Genomic DNA, 17,867 nt, shown 5'->3' with positions numbered 1-17,867 from the left:
GACTGGGAGGGAGACAGGGCCAGACCGGGAGGGAGAGCGAGGGAGACAGTGAGGGAGAGACAGAGACCGGGACGGAGGGACAGGGATGGAGACACAGAGCCAGAGAGAGGCTCCGTGCCTCCGTGAGCAGGTGTCCCTCGGGACTGAGCCGGGGCGCAAGGCCTCGGCCCGGCGCCCCGACTAGACTAGCGGGGGGAGGCAGAGGCGGTCTCGGGTCCCCTGTAGGCTCCGCGGAGGGCGGGCCTCTGTGTGGCAGGTCTGCGGGGGGCGTGGCGGGGGCGGGGGGGGAGCTTGCCCAGGCGCCTGACCCGAGCGTGACCTGAAGGGGGCCGGGGCGTGGCCGCAGGAGGAGCTGTGCGCAGATGCGGCGACCTGGCACGGCAGGAGGTTGCGCGGCCGCGCCCCCAGTCCAGGCCCGCGGTTCCCCGTTCCCGCGTTCCCCGTCCCCGCGGCCTCCGCGCTCCGGGCTCGCGGCAGCGGCTCTGCAGGCCTCGGCCCCCGGCGCGCAGGTCAGCGTGGGCCCCGGGAGGCGTGACGGGCCCCGGGTGGCTGTGCGAGAGGCATCTGGCCCTCGCTGGTGGCGCGGCGGGTGCCTGGGAGGGACCGGAGGGGGACAGTGAGTCTTGGGGGCCGCATGGAGGCGCCCCCGTGGCGAGCCCGGCGGACACCCTTTGGGCCGCCAGGGTGCCGGGCAGAGGGCTGCGCGGGGGAGGAGTGGTGGCACCTGTTCTCGGAGGGGGGCGGCGGCGGGGCCTCCTACGTGTCAGGTCAGGTCTCACAGGAGCGGCTCAGGGAGGGTGTGGGGCCCCTCCACCGGGGCTCGGGGAGGTGCCGCCGAACCCATCCGCGGCTGCTCAGAGGGGTTAGGATGCAGGCACCTTGCGATGTCAGGGCAGGGCCTTGGGGCGGTGGCTTGAGGGCCTGGGCTGCTGGGCCCCCCAGGCCCCCCAAGGCCCTTGGCTGTTCCTCCTCCCCCCACCCCCTCCCCGCTCTCAGGTCCCTCCCTAAGCTCCCCAGCCTGGCCGGCAGCATGCCCCCCTCCCCCTTGGTCCCTTTCAGGTGAATATGGCTACCTCTGAAATTGTTGAATTTTGAAATCGTTCCCCTTTCTGCACATCCTGTCCAGTATTTGTGGTTTCCTGTCTGGCCAATGTTCCCCATTCTCACCGGTGTAAGGTGGGATTTCGTTGTGCTTTTGACGTGTGTTTCCCTGATGGAAATAACAGTGATGCGGCGCATTTTCTCATGGGCTTGTCGGCCACGTCGACGTCTTGCTCTGTGCCATTTCGGTTCGTGTCTTTTGCCCATTTCCGGATTGGATGGTTGGTTTCTCTGCTGTTGAGTTGAATGGGTTCTTTAGAGATCGTGGATGCTGGCCCTTTATCTGACGGGTCATTTGCACGTAGCTTCTCCCATTCTGGAGGTTGTCTGTTGGTTTTGTTGAGTGTCTCTTTGGCTGTGCGGAAGCTTCTCATCCCGATGAAGTCCCAATAGTTCATCTTTGCTTTTGTTTTCTGGCCTTCACGGGTGTATCTTGCAAGAAGTTACTGTGGCCAAGTTCGGGAAGGACGTTGCCTGTGTTCTCCCCTAGGGTTTTGATGGAATCTCATCTCACATTTACATCTTTCATCCATTTTGAGTTTTATCTCTGTGTATGGTGTGAGAGAATGGTCCAGTTTCATTCTTTTGCATGTGGCTGTCCAACGTTCCCAGCAGCCTTTAGTGAGGAGGCTGTCTTTTTTCCAGTGGATGGTCTCTCCTGCTTGGTCGAATATATGGTCCTGACCGTAGAGTTGAGGGTCCACTTCTGGATTTCTCTCTTCTGTCCCATTGATCCGTGTGTCTGTTTTTCTGCTAGTAGCACACTGTCTTGATGAGCACAGCTTGTAGCACAACCTGAAGTCCGGCGTTGTGATGCCGCCAGCTGTGGTTTTCTTTTCTAATATTGCCCTGGGCATTCGGGGTCTTGTCTGATTCCACACTAATCTTCAGATGATTTGTGGCGACTCTCTGAAGGGAGCCTTTGGTATTTTTGATGATAGGGATTGCAATCAATGTGTAAATTGCCCTGGGTCAGTCACGTTGACATTTTCCCAATATATGAATTCTTCCAATCCAGGAGCATGGGATAGTTTTCCATCTCTTAGTGTCCTCCTCAATTTCTTTCAGATGTTCCGTGGTTTTTCGGGTAGAGATCCTTTACCTCTTTGGTTAGGTGTATTCCTGGGTATCTCATGCTTTTGGGTGCAGTTGTCACTGGAACCGACTCCTTAATTTCTCTTTCTTCAGAGTCATCGTTGGCGTATAGAGAGGTGACTGATTTCTTGGCATAGATTTAGGATCCTGCCACGCTGCCGAATTTGCTGTATGAGTTCTACGATCTTGGGGTGGAGTCTTTTGGGTTTTCCGGGTACAGTACCATGCATGCCATCGGTGAAGAGGGCAAGTTTGACTACTTCTTTGCCAATGTGAATGCCTTTTATTTTTTCTGTCGCTTGATTGCTGAGGCCGAGATGTCTAGTAGTATGTTGAGAAGACGTGGTGAGGGTGGACATCCCTGTCTCTCGTTCCTGATGTTCGAAGAAAGGCTCCCAGTGTTTCCACATTGTGGATGATAATTTGCCACGGGCTTTTCGTAGATGGATTTGAAGATGCTGAGGGACGTTCCCTCTATCCCTGTACTCTGAAGGGTTTGGATCTGCCATGGATGCCGTATTTTGTCAAATGCTTCCTCTGCGTCTCTTGAGAGGATCATCTGGTTCTTGTTTTCTCTCTTGCAGATCTGATGAAGCCCATCGAGTGTTCTCCGAGTGCTGAAGCAGCCTTGCACCCTGGCGATTAACCCCACTGGGTCGTGGTGAGTAACTTCTTAATCATGTCCCGTCGGATCCTGTTGGCTCATATCTTGTGGAGAAGGTGTGCGTCCGCCTTAATCAGGGACATCGGTCCAGCATTGTCCCCTTTTGGGGTCTTGGGTTTTGGAGTTAAGGTGATGCTGGCCTCCAAGAACGAGCTTGGAAGTATTCCATCTCTTTCTATCTTTCGGAGCAGCTTTAGTAGCATAGGTAGTCTTTCTTCTTGAAGCGCTGGATAGAATTCCCCTGGGAAGCCATCTGGCCCTGGACTTTTGTGTCTTGGGAGGTTTGTGTGTTTGTTTATAGGTTTCTTTCTTATTGGAGGTCATTTTGCCAACATCGAGTGTAACTCCCCCAGTGTTCATCGCATCAAGTGCCCCCCTCTGTGCCCGTCACCCAGTCAACCCCCCCCCCCCCCTTCCTCCCTTTCTTCCACCCCTTGTTCATTTCCCAGGGTTAGGAGTCTCTCCTGTTCTGTCTCCTTTTCTGCCATCTCCCACTCATTTTTTTCTTCTTTCTCCTCTGTTCCCTTTCACTATTTTTTTCATACTCCCCAAAAGAACGAGACCATAGAATGTTTGTCCTTCGCCGACTGCCTTCTTTTTCTTTGACTCAGCCATAATACCCTCTGGTTCCATCCACATCGAAGCAAATGGTGGGTGTTTGTCGTTTCTGATGGCTGAGTAATCTTCCATCGTGTACAGAGACCACTCGCCCTCCTTATCCATTCATCTTTCGATGGGCACCGAGGCTCCTTCCGCAGTGTGGCTATCGTGGGCATTGCAACTCGAAACCTCAGGGTGCACGTGTCCCGGTGTTTCCCCGCATCTGTATCTTTGGGGTACATCTCCACCAGTGCACCCCCATGCTGGATCGCAGGGCAGATCCGTTGTTACCTCTCTGAGGCACCTGCACACGGTTTTCCAGGCGTGGCTGCATCAGGTCACATTCCCACCAGCAGTGCAAGAGGGTTCCCTTTTCGCCACATCCTCGCCGACCTTCGCTGTTTCCTATCTTGTTAACGTTCACCGCAGTCGCTGGTGTGTCAGGTGGGATCTCGTGGTGCTTTTGACCCATATCTCCCTGACGGCCAGTGATGCGGAGCATTGTCTCACGTGCTTGTCGGCCATGCCTAGTCTTCCTCTGTGACATTTCCATTCATGTCTCTTGCCCGTCTTCCGGATTGGATCGTTGGTCTCTTTGCTGTGGAGTTGCCGAAGTTCTTCAGAGATCTTGGATACTGGCCCTTTACCTGACAGGGTCATTTGCACATGTCTTCTCCCACTCTGTGGGTTGGCTTTGAGTTTTGTCGGGTGTTTCTTTTGCTGTGTGGAACCTGCTCATCTTGGTGAAGTCCCAGCAATCCTTTTCTTCGCTCTTGTTTCTCTGGCCTTCGTGGCTGATGTCATTTCTACGAAGTTGCTGTGGCCCAGTTCAAGAAGGGTGTTGTTGCCTTTGTCCTGCCCTAGGATTTTGATGGACTCTTGTCTTGCAAAATTGAGATCCTTCATCCATTTTGAGTTTATCCTTGTGTATGGTGTGAGAGGAATGGTCCAGTTTCATTCTTCTGCGTGTGGTGTGTCCAGTGTTCCCAGCAGCATTTATTGAAGAGACTGTCTTTTCTTTTTCCCCGTGCATGGTCTTTCCTGCCTGGCTGAATATTAGTTGCCCATAGAGTTGAGGGTCCACCTCTGGATGCTCTCTTCTGTTCCATTGATCGGCGTGTCTGTTTTTGTGCCAGTATCCCACTGTCTTGCCCGTCACAGCTTCGTGGCACAACGTGAAATCCGGCATTGTGCTGCCCCCGCAGTGGTTTTCTTGGCGACCCTTCCCGTGGCCGTTCGGGGTCTTTTCGCATTCCACACCAGCCTTCAGAGGACTTGCTCCAGCTCTCTGAAGAGAGTCCGTGCTATTTCTGACAGGGATTGCATTAGTTGTGTATATTGCCCTGGGTCACGTTGACATTTTCCCCAATATCAATTCTTCCAACCCAGGAGCGTGGAACCCTTTTCCATCTCTTTGTGTCTTCCTCAGTTTCTTTCCGACGTGTTCCACAGTGTTTCAGGAAGCCACCCGGCCCTAGACTTTTGTGTCCTGGGAGGTCTTTGATGATGACTGCTTTAATTTCCTCCCTGGATATTGACCTGTTGGGGTTTTCTGTGTCTTCCTGTTCCGTTTTTGGTAGTTTGTGGTTTTCCGGAAATGCGTTCGTTTCTTCTCGATTGCCCAATTTATTGGCGTATAGCTGCTCAGGATGAGTTTTTCAGATCGCTTGTATTTCCTACGTGGTGGTGGTGATCTCTCCTTTCTCATTCGTGTTTTTGTTAATTGGAGTCTTTTCTCTCTTCTTTTAATAAGGCTGGCTTCATGGTTTTTCTCTCTCTTATTGGTTCTTTCAGAGGTCCACCACCTGGTTTTGTGGATGTGTTTCCTCAGTTCTTCTGCTCTCTATTTCATTGAGTTCTGCTCGAATTTTTATTAACCGTCGTCGTCTGCTGGGTGAAGGTTTCATTTGCTGGTCCTTCTCCAGCTCCTTTAGGTGCCAGGTTAGTTTTCGTATTTGAGTTCTTTCCAGTGTTTGGATTGATGCTTGTATTGCGATGTCTTTCCCCTATTTGGGACCGCTTTTGCTGTATCCCAGAGATTCTGAACGGTTGGTCGTATCTTCGTTCTCATTGGTTTCCGTGAATTTTCTTAATTCTTCTCTAATGTCCTGGTTGACCCTTTCACCTTTTAGCAGGATGGTCCTTAACCTGCACGTGTTTGAAATCCTTGCAAACTTCTTGTGGTTGAGCTCTAGTTTCAGAGCATTATGGGCTGAAAATATGCAGGGGACGATCCCAAAGTTTTGGTATCGATTATGACCTGATTTGTGACCCAGTATGTGGTCTCTTCTGGACACAGTTCCACGTGCAATTGAGAAGAATGTGAATTCAGTTGCATTTGCATGTAAAGTTCTGTAAATATCTGTGAGATCCACCTGGTCCACTGTATCCTTTAGTGCTCTTGTTTCTTTGGAGTTGCTGTGCCTGGAAGACCTGTCAATTGCAGAAAGCGCCGTATTCGAGTCTCCAAGTAAAAGGGTATTATTATCTAAGTATGTCTTAACTTTGCTTAGCGATTGATTGATATCCGTGGCAACTCCCACATTCAGGGCATAGATACCCACGATCGTTAGTTAGGTCGTCTTGTTGGATAGATCCCTTACGTACGATCTAGTCTAGTGATTGTGTGAGGTTTCCCACATAGAGTGTCATGTCCTCTGTGAAGAGTGAGAGTTTGACTTCTTTGCCGATCCGGATGCCTTTTTTTTCTGTTTCGGAATGTCGCTGGGAAAGCGAGGACCACTACTATTCTGCCGAACGAGAGTGTTGAGGGTGGACACCCTGTCGTGTTCCTGACCTTAAGGGAAAAGCTCCAGGTTTTCCCAATGAAGAGCACGTTCCCTCTCTGGGTCGTTTGTACATGGGTTTTATGATAATTGAGGTTTTTTTCCCAGTATGCGTACCCAGCAGAAGGTTTCCATCATGAAAGGATGGTCTATTTGGTCAAATGCTTTTTCTGCATCTATTGAGAGAATCCTACGGTTCTCATCCTTTGTTTCATTAACGTGGAGAGGGAAGGAGAGACAGAACTGGAGGGATGGACAGACACAGGAGGGGGACACAGACAGGGAGGGAGAGATAGGGATGGGGAGGGAGAGACAGAGATGGTGAGGGAGAGACCGAGACAAGGAGGAAGAATGAGGAAGGGAGGGAGAGAGACATGGAAGGAGAGTCAGAGAGACAGGGAGGGAGAGACAGAGACAGAGAGACACCGAGAGCCCGGGAGGGATACACTGAGAGACAGGGAGGAAGAGTCAGAGAGAAAGGGAGGGAGACTGAGACACAGAGAGGGGAACACAGAGACAGGATGGAGAGAACGAGACGGAGTGAGAGACTGGGAGACACGAAGGGAGACACACAGAGACTGGCAGAGAGACAGAGACGCAAAGAGAGACAGAGACACAGGAAGGGAGAGTCGGCGAGACAGGGAGCGAGAGCCAGAGAGAGGGAGGGAGAGGGGACGGGGTGGGGGGGCAGGGCGGGACAGACTGAGATGGGCAGCGGGGAGAGACAGACACAGACACAGGGAAGGAGAGTCAGAGAGACAGGGATGGAGAGACAGAGACAGCGAGGGAGATACAGAAGACAGGCAGGGAGAGGCAGGGAAACAGTAGGGAGACACCGAGAGCCTGGGAGGGAGAGACCGAGACACAGAGAGAAGGAGGGTGAGATCTAGACACCGTGGGAGAGACAGAGAGGGAGGGAGACCGAGAGACAGGGAGGGACAGACCCAGAGACAGGGAGGGAGAGACCGAGAGCAGGCAGGGGGAGACAGAGAGACAGGGAGTGAGAGCCAGAAGCCATGGAGGGAGACCGAGATACAGTGAGGAGAGGCCGAGAGACAGGATGAGAGAGAGACAGGGATGGAGACACACAGACAGGGAGGGACAGATGGAGACGGGTGGCGAGAGACAGGGATGGAGAGACCGAGGCAGGGAAGGAGAGACAGAAGTGGAGGGATGGACAGAGACAGGGAGGGAGAGATAGATAGAGGTGGGCAGGGAGACGGAGAGAAAGCGAGGGGGAGACCGAGAGACAGGGAGGGAGAGAGAGATGGAGACAGGGAGGAGTGACTGAGACGACGGGGGTGAGAGATCGAGATGGGGGAGAGACACAGGACAGGGAAGGAAGGATCCAGAGACAGGGAGGGACAGACAGACCAAGAGACAGAGAGGGAGAGATGAGACAGAGGGGAGAGACCAAGGTGCAGGGAGGGAGACCGAGAGACAGGAGGGGAGAGTCAGAGACAGGGAGGGAGGAGACAGCGAGACAGAGACAGGATGGAGAGAATGAGACAGGGAGGGAGACAAGTGAGAGTCCGAGAGACAAGAAGGTAGGCACAGAGAGAGGGAGAGAGAGACAGCGAGGGACAGGCCATGATAGGCAAGTAAGAGAAGAAAGACTGGGAGGGACACAGAGACTGGGAGGGAGAGGGAGAGAGAGAGAGATGGGGTGGGGGCAGAGGCAGAGAGACTGGGAGGGAGACAGGGCCAGACCGGGAGGGGAGAGCGAGGGAGACAGTGAGGGAGAGACAGAGACCGGGACGGAGGGACAGGGATGGAGACACAGAGCCAGAGAGAGGCTCCGTGCCTCCGTGAGGCAGGTGTCCCTCGGGGACTGAGCCTGGCGCAAGGCCTCGGCCCCGGCGCCCCGACTAGACTAGCGGGGGAGGCAGAGGCGGTCTCGGGTCCCCTGTAGGCTCCGCGAGGGCGGGCCTCTGTGTGGCAGGTCTGCGGGGGGGCGTGGCGGGGGCGGGGCGGGAGCTTGCCCAGGCGCCTGACCCGAGCGTGACCTGAAGGGGGCCGGGGCGTGGCCGCAGGAGGAGCTGTGCGCAGATGCGGCGACCTGGGCACGGCAGGAGGTTGCGCGGCCGCGCTCCCAGTCCAGGCCCGCGGTTCCCGGCGGTTCCCCGCGGTTCCCCGCGCTCCGGGCTCGCGGCAGCGGCTCTGCAGGCCTCGGCCCCCGGCGCGCAGGTCAGCGTGGGCCCCGGGAGGCGTGACGGGCCCCGTGGTGGCTGTGCGAGAGGCATCTGGCCCTCGCTGGTGGCGCGGCGGGTGCCTGGAGGGACCGGAGGGGGACAGTGAGTCTTGGGGGCCGCATGGAGGCGCCCCCGTGGCGAGCCCGGCGGACACCCTTTGGGCCGCCAGGGTGCCGGGCAGAGGGCTGCGCGGGGAGGAGTGGTGGCACCTGTTCTCGGAGGGGGGGCGGCGGCGGGGCCTCCTACGTGTCAGGTCAGGTCTCACAGGAGCGGCTCAGGGAGGGTGTGGGGCCCCTCCACCGGGGCTCGGGAGTGCCGCCGAACCCATCCGCGGCTGCTCAGAGGGGTTAGGATGCAGGCACCTTGCGATGTCAGGGCAGGGCCTTGGGGCGGTGGCCTTGAGGGCCTGGGCTGCTGGGCCCCCCCAGGCCCCCCAAGGCCTTGGCTGTTCCTCCTCCCCCCCACCCCCTCCCCGCTCTCAGGTCCTCCCTAAGCTCCCCAGCCTGGCCGGCAGCATGCCCCCCTCCCCCTTGGTCCCTTTCAGGTGAATATGGCTACCTCTGAAATTGTTGAATTTTGAAATCGTTCCCCTTTCTGCACATCCTGTCCAGTATTTGTGGTTTTCCTGTCTGGCCAATGTTCCCCATTCTCACCGGTGTAAGGTGGGATTTCGTTGTGCTTTGACGTGTGTTTCCCTGATGGAAATAACAGTGATGCGGCGCATTTTCTCATGGGCTTGTCGGCCACGTCGACGTCTTGCTCTGTGCCATTTCGGTTCGTGTCTTTTGCCCATTTCCGGATTGGATGGTTGGTTTCTCTGCTGTTGAGTTGAATGGGTTCTTTAGAGATCGTGGATGCTGGCCCTTTATCTGACGGGTCATTTGCACGTAGCTTCTCCCATTCTGGAGGTTGTCTGTTGGTTTTGTTGAGTGTCTCTTTGGCTGTGCGGAAGCTTCTCATCCCGATGAAGTCCCAATAGTTCATCTTTGCTTTTGTTTTCTGGCCTTCACGGGTGTATCTTGCAAGAAGTTACTGTGGCCAAGTTCGGGAAGGACGTTGCCTGTGTTCTCCCCTAGGGTTTTGATGAATCTCATCTCCACATTTACATCTTTCATCCATTTTGAGGTTTATCTCTGTGTAATGGTGTGAGAGGAATGGTCCAGTTTCATTCTTTTGCATGTGGCTGTCCAACGTTCCAGCAGCCTTTAGTGAGGAGGCTGTCTTTTTTCCAGTGGATGGTCTCTCCTGCTTGGTCGAATATATGGTCCTGACCGTAGAGTTGAGGGTCCACTTCTGGATTTCTCTCTTCTGTCCCATTGATCCGTGTGTCTGTTTTTCTGCTAGTAGCACACTGTCTTGATGAGCACAGCCTTGTAGCACAACCTGAAGTCCGGCGTTGTGATGCCGCCAGCTGTGGTTTTCCTTTTCTAATATTGCCCTGGGCATTCGGGGTCTTGTCTGATTCCACACTAATCTTCAGATGATTTGTGGCGACTCTCTGAAGGGAGCCTTTGGTATTTTTGATGATAGGGATTGCAATCAATGTGTAAATTGCCTGGGTCAGTCACGTTGACATTTTCCCAATATATGAATTCTTCCAATCCAGGAGCATGGGATAGTTTTCCATCTCTTAGTGTCCTCCTCAATTTCTTTCAGATGTGTTCCGTGGTTTTTCGGGTAGAGATCCTTTAGCTCTTTGGTTAGGTGTATTCCTGGGTATCTCTTTTTTTTTTTTTTTTTTTTTTTTATTTTATTTTTTTTTTTTTTTATTCCTGGGTATCTCATGCTTTTGGGTGCAGTTGTCACTGGAACCGACTCCTTAATTTCTCTTTCTTCAGAGTCATCGTTGGCGTATAGAGAGGTGACTGATTTCTTGGCATAGATTTAGGATCCTGCACGCTGCCGAATTTGCTGTATGAGTTCTACGATCTTGGGGTGGAGTCTTTGGGTTTTCCGGGTACAGTACCATGCATGCCATCGGTGAAGAGGGCAAGTTTGACTACTTCTTTGCCAATGTGAATGCCTTTTATTTTTCTGTCGCTTGATTGCTGAGGCCGAGATGTCTAGTAGTATGTTGAGAAGACGTGGTGAGGGTGGACAATCCCTGTCTCTCGTTCCTGATGTTCGAAGAAAGGCTCCCAGTGTTTCCACATTGTGGATGATAATTTGCCACGGGCTTTTCGTAGATGGATTTGAAGATGCTGAGGGACGTTCCCTCTATCCCTGTACTCTGAAGGGTTTGGATCTGCCATGGATGCCGTATTTTGTCAAATGCTTCCTCTGCGTCTCTTGAGAGGATCATCTGGTTCTTGTTTTCTCTCTTGCAGATCTGATGAAGCCCATCGAGTGTTCTCCGAGTGCTGAAGCAGCCTTGCACCCTGGCGATTAACCCCACTGGGTCGTGGTGAGTAACTTCTTAATCATGTCCCGTCGGATCCTGTTGGCTCATATCTTGTGGAGAAGGTGTGCGTCCGCCTTAATCAGGGACATCGGTCCAGCATTGTCCCCTTTTGGGGTCTTGGGTTTTGGAGTTAAGGTGATGCTGGCCTCCAAGAACGAGCTTGGAAGTATTCCATCTCTTTCTATCTTTCGGAGCAGCTTTAGTAGCATAGGTAGTCTTTCTTCTTGAAGCGCTGGATAGAATTCCCCTGGGAAGCCATCTGGCCCTGGACTTTTGTGTCTTGGGAGGTTTGTGTGTTTGTTTATAGGTTTCTTTCTTATTGGAGGTCATTTTGCCAACATCGAGTGTAACTCCCCCAGTGTTCATCGCATCAAGTGCCCCCCTCTGTGCCCGTCACCCAGTCAACCCCGCCCCCCGCATTCCTCCCTTTCTTCCACCCCTTGTTTCATTTCCCAGGGTTAGGAGTCTCTCCTGTTCTGTCTCCTTTTCTGCCATCTCCCACTCATTTTTTTCTTCTTTCTCCTCTGTTCCCTTTCACTATTTTTTCATACTCCCCAAAAGAACGAGACCATAGAATGTTTGTCCTTCGCCGACTGCCTTCTTTTTCTTTGACTCAGCCATAATACCCTCTGGTTCCATCCACATCGAAGCAAATGGTGGGTGTTTGTCGTTTCTGATGGCTGAGTAATCTTCCATCGTGTACAGAGACCACTCGCCCTCCTTATCCATTCATCTTTCGATGGGCACCGAGGCTCCTTCCGCAGTGTGGCTATCGTGGGCATTGCAACTCGAAACCTCAGGGTGCACGTGTCCCGGTGTTTCCCCGCATCTGTATCTTTGGGGTACATCTCCACCAGTGCACCCCCATGCTGGATCGCAGGGCAGATCCGTTGTTACCTCTCTGAGGCACCTGCACACGGTTTTCCAGGCGTGGCTGCATCAGGTCACATTCCCACCAGCAGTGCAAGAGGGTTCCCTTTTCGCCACATCCTCGCCGACCTTCGCTGTTTCCTATCTTGTTAACGTTCACCGCAGTCGCTGGTGTGTCAGGTGGGATCTCGTGGTGCTTTTGACCCATATCTCCCTGACGGCCAGTGATGCGGAGCATTGTCTCACGTGCTTGTCGGCCATGCCTAGTCTTCCTCTGTGACATTTCCATTCATGTCTCTTGCCCGTCTTCCGGATTGGATCGTTGGTCTCTTTGCTGTGGAGTTGCCGAAGTTCTTCAGAGATCTTGGATACTGGCCCTTTACCTGACAGGGTCATTTGCACATGTCTTCTCCCACTCTGTGGGTTGGCTTTGAGTTTTGTCGGGTGTTTCTTTTGCTGTGTGGAACCTGCTCATCTTGGTGAAGTCCCAGCAATCCTTTTCTTCGCTCTTGTTTCTCTGGCCTTCGTGGCTGATGTCATTTCTACGAAGTTGCTGTGGCCCAGTTCAAGAAGGGTGTTGTTGCCTTTGTCCTGCCCTAGGATTTTGATGGACTCTTGTCTTGCAAAATTGAGATCCTTCATCCATTTTGAGTTTATCCTTGTGTATGGTGTGAGAGGAATGGTCCAGTTTCATTCTTCTGCGTGTGGCTGTCCAGTGTTCCCAGCAGCATTTATTGAAGAGACTGTCTTTTCTTTTTCCCCGTGCATGGTCTTTCCTGCCTGGCTGAATATTAGTTGCCCATAGAGTTGAGGGTCCACCTCTGGATGCTCTCTTCTGTTCCGTTGATCGGCGTGTCTGTTTTTGTGCCAGTATCCCACTGTCTTGCCCGTCACAGCTTCGTGGCACAACGTGAAATCCGGCATTGTGCTGCCCCCGCAGTGGTTTTCTTGGCGACCCTTCCCGTGGCCGTTCGGGGTCTTTTCGCATTCCACACCAGCCTTCAGAGGACTTGCTCCAGCTCTCTGAAGAGAGTCCGTGCTATTTCTGACAGGGATTGCATTAGTTGTGTATATTGCCCTGGGTCACGTTGACATTTTCCCCAATATCAATTCTTCCAACCCAGGAGCGTGGAACCCTTTTCCATCTCTTTGTGTCTTCCTCAGTTTCTTTCCGACGTGTTCCACAGTGTTTCAGGAAGCCACCCGGCCCTAGACTTTTGTGTCCTGGGAGGTCTTTGATGATGACTGCTTTAATTTCCTCCCTGGATATTGACCTGTTGGGGTTTTCTGTGTCTTCCTGTTCCGTTTTTGGTAGTTTGTGGTTTTCCGGAAATGCGTTCGTTTCTTCTCGATTGCCCAATTTATTGGCGTATAGCTGCTCAGGATGAGTTTTTCAGATCGCTTGTATTTCCTACGTGGTGGTGGTGATCTCTCCTTTCTCATTCGTGTTTTTGTTAATTGGAGTCTTTTCTCTCTTCTTTTAATAAGGCTGGCTTCATGGTTTTTCTCTCTCTTATTGGTTCTTTCAGAGGTCCACCACCTGGTTTTGTGGATGTGTTTCCTCAGTTCTTCTGCTCTCTATTTCATTGAGTTCTGCTCGAATTTTTATTAACCGTCGTCGTCTGCTGGGTGAAGGTTTCATTTGCTGGTCCTTCTCCAGCTCCTTTAGGTGCCAGGTTAGTTTTCGTATTTGAGTTCTTTCCAGTGTTTGGATTGATGCTTGTATTGCGATGTCTTTCCCCTATTTGGGACCGCTTTTGCTGTATCCCAGAGATTCTGAACGGTTGGTCGTATCTTCGTTCTCATTGGTTTCCGTGAATTTTCTTAATTCTTCTCTAATGTCCTGGTTGACCCTTTCACCTTTTAGCAGGATGGTCCTTAACCTGCACGTGTTTGAAATCCTTGCAAACTTCTTGTGGTTGAGCTCTAGTTTCAGAGCATTATGGGCTGAAAATATGCAGGGGACGATCCCAAAGTTTTGGTATCGATTATGACCTGATTTGTGACCCAGTATGTGGTCTCTTCTGGACACAGTTCCACGTGCAATTGAGAAGAATGTGAATTCAGTTGCATTTGCATGTAAAGTTCTGTAAATATCTGTGAGATCCACCTGGTCCACTGTATCCTTTAGTGCTCTTGTTTCTTTGGAGTTGCTGTGCCTGGAAGACCTGTCAATTGCAGAAAGCGCCGTATTCGAGTCTCCAAGTAAAAGGGTATTATTATCTAAGTATGTCTTAACTTTGCTTAGCGATTGATTGATATCCGTGGCAACTCCCACATTCAGGGCATAGATACCCACGATCGTTAGTTAGGTCGTCTTGTTGGATAGATCCCTTACGTACGATCTAGTCTAGTGATTGTGTGAGGTTTCCCACATAGAGTGTCATGTCCTCTGTGAAGAGTGAGAGTTTGACTTCTTTGCCGATCCGGATGCCTTTTTTTTCTGTTTCGGAATGTCGCTGGGAAAGCGAGGACCACTACTATTCTGCCGAACGAGAGTGTTGAGGGTGGACACCCTGTCGTGTTCCTGACCTTAAGGGAAAAGCTCCAGGGTTTTCCCAATGAAGAGCATGTTCCCTCTCTGGGTCGTTTGTACATGGGTTTTATGATAATTGAGGTTTTTTTCCCAGTATGCGTACCCAGCAGAAGGTTTCCATCATGAAAGGATGGTCTATTTGGTCAAATGCTTTTTCTGCATCTATTGAGAGAATCCTACGGTTCTCATCCTTTGTTTCATTAACGTGGAGAGGGAAGGAGAGACAGAACTGGAGGGATGGACAGACACACGGAGGGGGACACAGACAGGGAGGGAGAGATAGGGATGGGGAGGGAGAGACAGAGAGATGGTGAGGGAGAGACCGAGACAAGGAGGAAGAATGAGGAAGGGAGGGAGAGAGCCAGACATGGAAGGAGAGTCAGAGAGACAGGGAGGGAGAGACAGAGACAGAGAGACACCGAGAGCCCGGGAGGGATACACTGAGAGACAGGGAGGAAGAGTCAGAGAGAAAGGGAGGGAGACTGAGACACAGAGAGGGGAACACAGAGACAGGATGGAGAGAACGAGACGGAGTGAGAGACTGGGAGACACGAAGGGAGACACACAGAGACTGGCAGAGAGACAGAGACGCAAAGAGAGACAGAGACACAGGAAGGGAGAGTCGGCGAGACAGGGAGCGAGAGTCAGAGAGAGGGCGGGAGAGGAGACGGGGTGGGGGGCAGGGCGGGGACAGACTGAGATGGGGCAGCGGGGAGAGACAGACACAGACACAGGGAAGGAGAGTCAGAGAGACAGGGATGGAGAGACAGAGACAGCGAGGGAGATACAGAAAGACAGGCAGGGAGAGGCAGGGAAACAGGTAGGGAGACACCGAGAGCCTGGGAGGGAGAGACCGAGACACAGAGAGAAGGAGGGTGAGATCTAGACACCGTGGGAGAGACAGAGAGGGAGGGAGACCGAGAGACAGGGAGGGACAGACCCAGAGACAGGGAGGGAGAGACCGAGAGACAGGCAGGGGGAGACAGAGAGACAGGGAGTGAGAGCCAGAGCCATGGAGGGAGACCGAGATACAGTGAGGGAGAGGCCGAGAGACAGGATGAGAGAGAGACAGGGATGGAGACACACAGACAGGGAGGGACAGATGGAGACGGGTGGCGAGAGACAGGGATGGAGAGACCGAGGCAGGGAAGGAGAGACAGAAGTGGAGGGATGGACAGAGACAGGGAGGGAGAGATAGATAGAGGTGGGCAGGGAGACGGAGAGAAAGCGAGGGGGAGACCGAGAGACAGGGAGGGAGAGAGAGATGGAGACAGGGAGGAGTGACTGAGACGACGGGGGTGAGAGATCGAGATGGGGGAGAGACACAGGACAGGGAAGGAAGGATCCAGAGACAGGGAGGGACAGACAGACCAAGAGACAGAGAGGGAGAGATGAGACAGAGGGGAGAGACCAAGGTGCAGGGAGGGAGACCGAGAGACAGGAGGGGAGAGTCAGAGACAGGGAGGGAGGAGACAGCGAGACAGAGACAGGATGGAGAGAATGAGACAGGGAGGGAGACAAGTGAGAGTCCGAGAGACAAGAAGGTAGGCACAGAGAGAGGGAGAGAGAGACAGCGAGGGACAGGCCATGATAGGCAGTAAGAGAAGAAAGACTGGGAGGGACACAGAGACTGGGAGGGCGAGGGAGAGAGAGAGAGATGGGGGTGGGGGCAGAGGCAGAGAGACTGGGAGGGAGACAGGGCCAGACCGGGAGGGAGAGCGAGGGAGACAGTGAGGGAGAGACAGAGACCGGGACGGAGGGACAGGGATGGAGACACAGAGCCAGAGAGAGGCTCCGTGCCTCCGTGAGCAGGTGTCCCTCGGGACTGAGCCGGGGCGCAAGGCCTCGGCCCCGGCGCCCCGACTAGACTAGCGGGGGGAGGCAGAGGCGGTCTCGGGTCCCCTGTAGGCTCCGCGGAGGGCGGGCCTCTGTGTGGCAGGTCTGCGGGGGGCGTGGCGGGGGCGGGGCGGGAGCTTGCCCAGGCGCCTGAGCCCGAGCGTGACCTGAAGGGGGCCGGGGCGTGGCCGCAGGAGGAGCTGTGCGCAGATGCGGCGACCTGGGCACGGCAGGAGGTTGCGCGGCCGCGCCCCCAGTCCAGGCCCGCGGTTCCCCGCGGTTCCCCGCGGTTCCCCGCGCTCCGGGCTCGCGGCAGCGGCTCTGCAGGCCTCGGCCCCCGGCGCGCAGGTCAGCGTGGGCCCCGGGAGGCGTGACGGGCCCCGGGGTGGCTGTGCGAGAGGCATCTGGCCCTGGCTGGTGGCGCGGCGGGTGCCTGGGAGGGACCGGAGGGGGACAGTGAGTCTTGGGGGCCGCATGGAGGCGCCCCCGTGGCGAGCCCGGCGGACACCCTTTGGGCCGCCAGGGTGCCGGGCAGAGGGCTGCGCGGGGGAGGAGTGGTGGCACCTGTTCTCGGAGGGGGGCGGCGGCGGGGCCTCCTACGTGTCAGGTCAGGTCTCACAGGAGCGGCTCAGGGAGGGTGTGGGGCCCCTCCACCGGGGCTCGGGGAGGTGCCGCCGAACCCATCCGCGGCTGCTCAGAGGGGTTAGGATGCAGGCACCTTGCGATGTCAGGGCAGGGCCTTGGGGCGGTGGCTTGAGGGCCTGGGCTGCTGGGCCCCCCCAGGCCCCCCAAGGCCCTTGGCTGTTCCTCCTCCCCCCACCCCCTCCCCGCTCTCAGGTCCCTCCCTAAGCTCCCCAGCCTGGCCGGCAGCATGCCCCCCTCCCCCTTGGTCCCTTTCAGGTGAATATGGCTACCTCTGAAATTGTTGAATTTTGAAATCGTTCCCCTTTCTGCACATCCTGTCCAGTATTTGTGGTTTCCTGTCTGGCCAATGTTCCCCATTCTCACCGGTGTAAGGTGGGATTTCGTTGTGCTTTTGACGTGTGTTTCCCTGATGGAAATAACAGTGATGCGGCGCATTTTCTCATGGGCTTGTCGGCCACGTCGACGTCTTGCTCTGTGCCATTTCGGTTCGTGTCTTTTGCCCATTTCCGGATTGGATGGTTGGTTTCTCTGCTGTTGAGTTGAATGGGTTCTTTAGAGATCGTGGATGCTGGCCCTTTATCTGACGGGTCATTTGCACGTAGCTTCTCCCATTCTGGAGGTTGTCTGTTGGTTTTGTTGAGTGTCTCTTTGGCTGTGCGGAAGCTTCTCATCCCGATGAAGTCCCAATAGTTCATCTTTGCTTTTGTTTTCTGGCCTTCACGGGTGTATCTTGCAAGAAGTTACTGTGGCCAAGTTCGGGAAGGACGTTGCCTGTGTTCTCCCCTAGGGTTTTGATGGAATCTCATCTCACATTTACATCTTTCATCCATTTTGAGTTTTATCTCTGTGTATGGTGTGAGAGAATGGTCCAGTTTCATTCTTTTGCATGTGGCTGTCCAACGTTCCCAGCAGCCTTTAGTGAGGAGGCTGTCTTTTTTCCAGTGGATGGTCTCTCCTGCTTGGTCGAATATATGGTCCTGACCGTAGAGTTGAGGGTCCACTTCTGGATTTCTCTCTTCTGTCCCATTGATCCGTGTGTCTGTTTTTCTGCTAGTAGCACACTGTCTTGATGAGCACAGCCTTGTAGCACAACCTGAAGTCCGGCGTTGTGATGCCGCCAGCTGTGGTTTTCTTTTCTAAT

At 54.0% G+C, this 17,867-nt stretch overlaps 1 long non-coding RNA gene across 4 annotated transcripts in view; it reads left to right on the top strand.

Moving 5' to 3' along the window:
- Window positions 1-2,204: 2,204 nt before the first annotated feature.
- LOC119864450 overlaps window positions 2,205-17,867 on the top strand; it is an 87,448-nt gene continuing 71,785 nt past the window's right edge. For 3 of the 4 annotated variants that reach the window (XR_005386845.1, XR_005386842.1, XR_005386844.1), the window contains exon 1: window positions 16,294-16,429. This is a non-coding gene — a long non-coding RNA (uncharacterized LOC119864450). Of the gene's footprint in view, window positions 2,858-10,765; window positions 10,843-16,293; window positions 16,430-17,867 lie in introns of those variants that run through there. The other variant, XR_005386843.1, reaches the window with a different exon arrangement.

The sequence above is a fragment of the Canis lupus genome, unplaced genomic scaffold, assembly GCF_011100685.1.
Source record: "Canis lupus familiaris isolate Mischka breed German Shepherd unplaced genomic scaffold, alternate assembly UU_Cfam_GSD_1.0 chrUn_S1596H1786, whole genome shotgun sequence".
Lineage (NCBI taxonomy): Eukaryota > Metazoa > Chordata > Mammalia > Carnivora > Canidae > Canis > Canis lupus.
The sequence above is the reverse complement of the archived record's forward strand: the minus strand, read 5'-3'. Positions and strand labels throughout refer to the sequence as shown.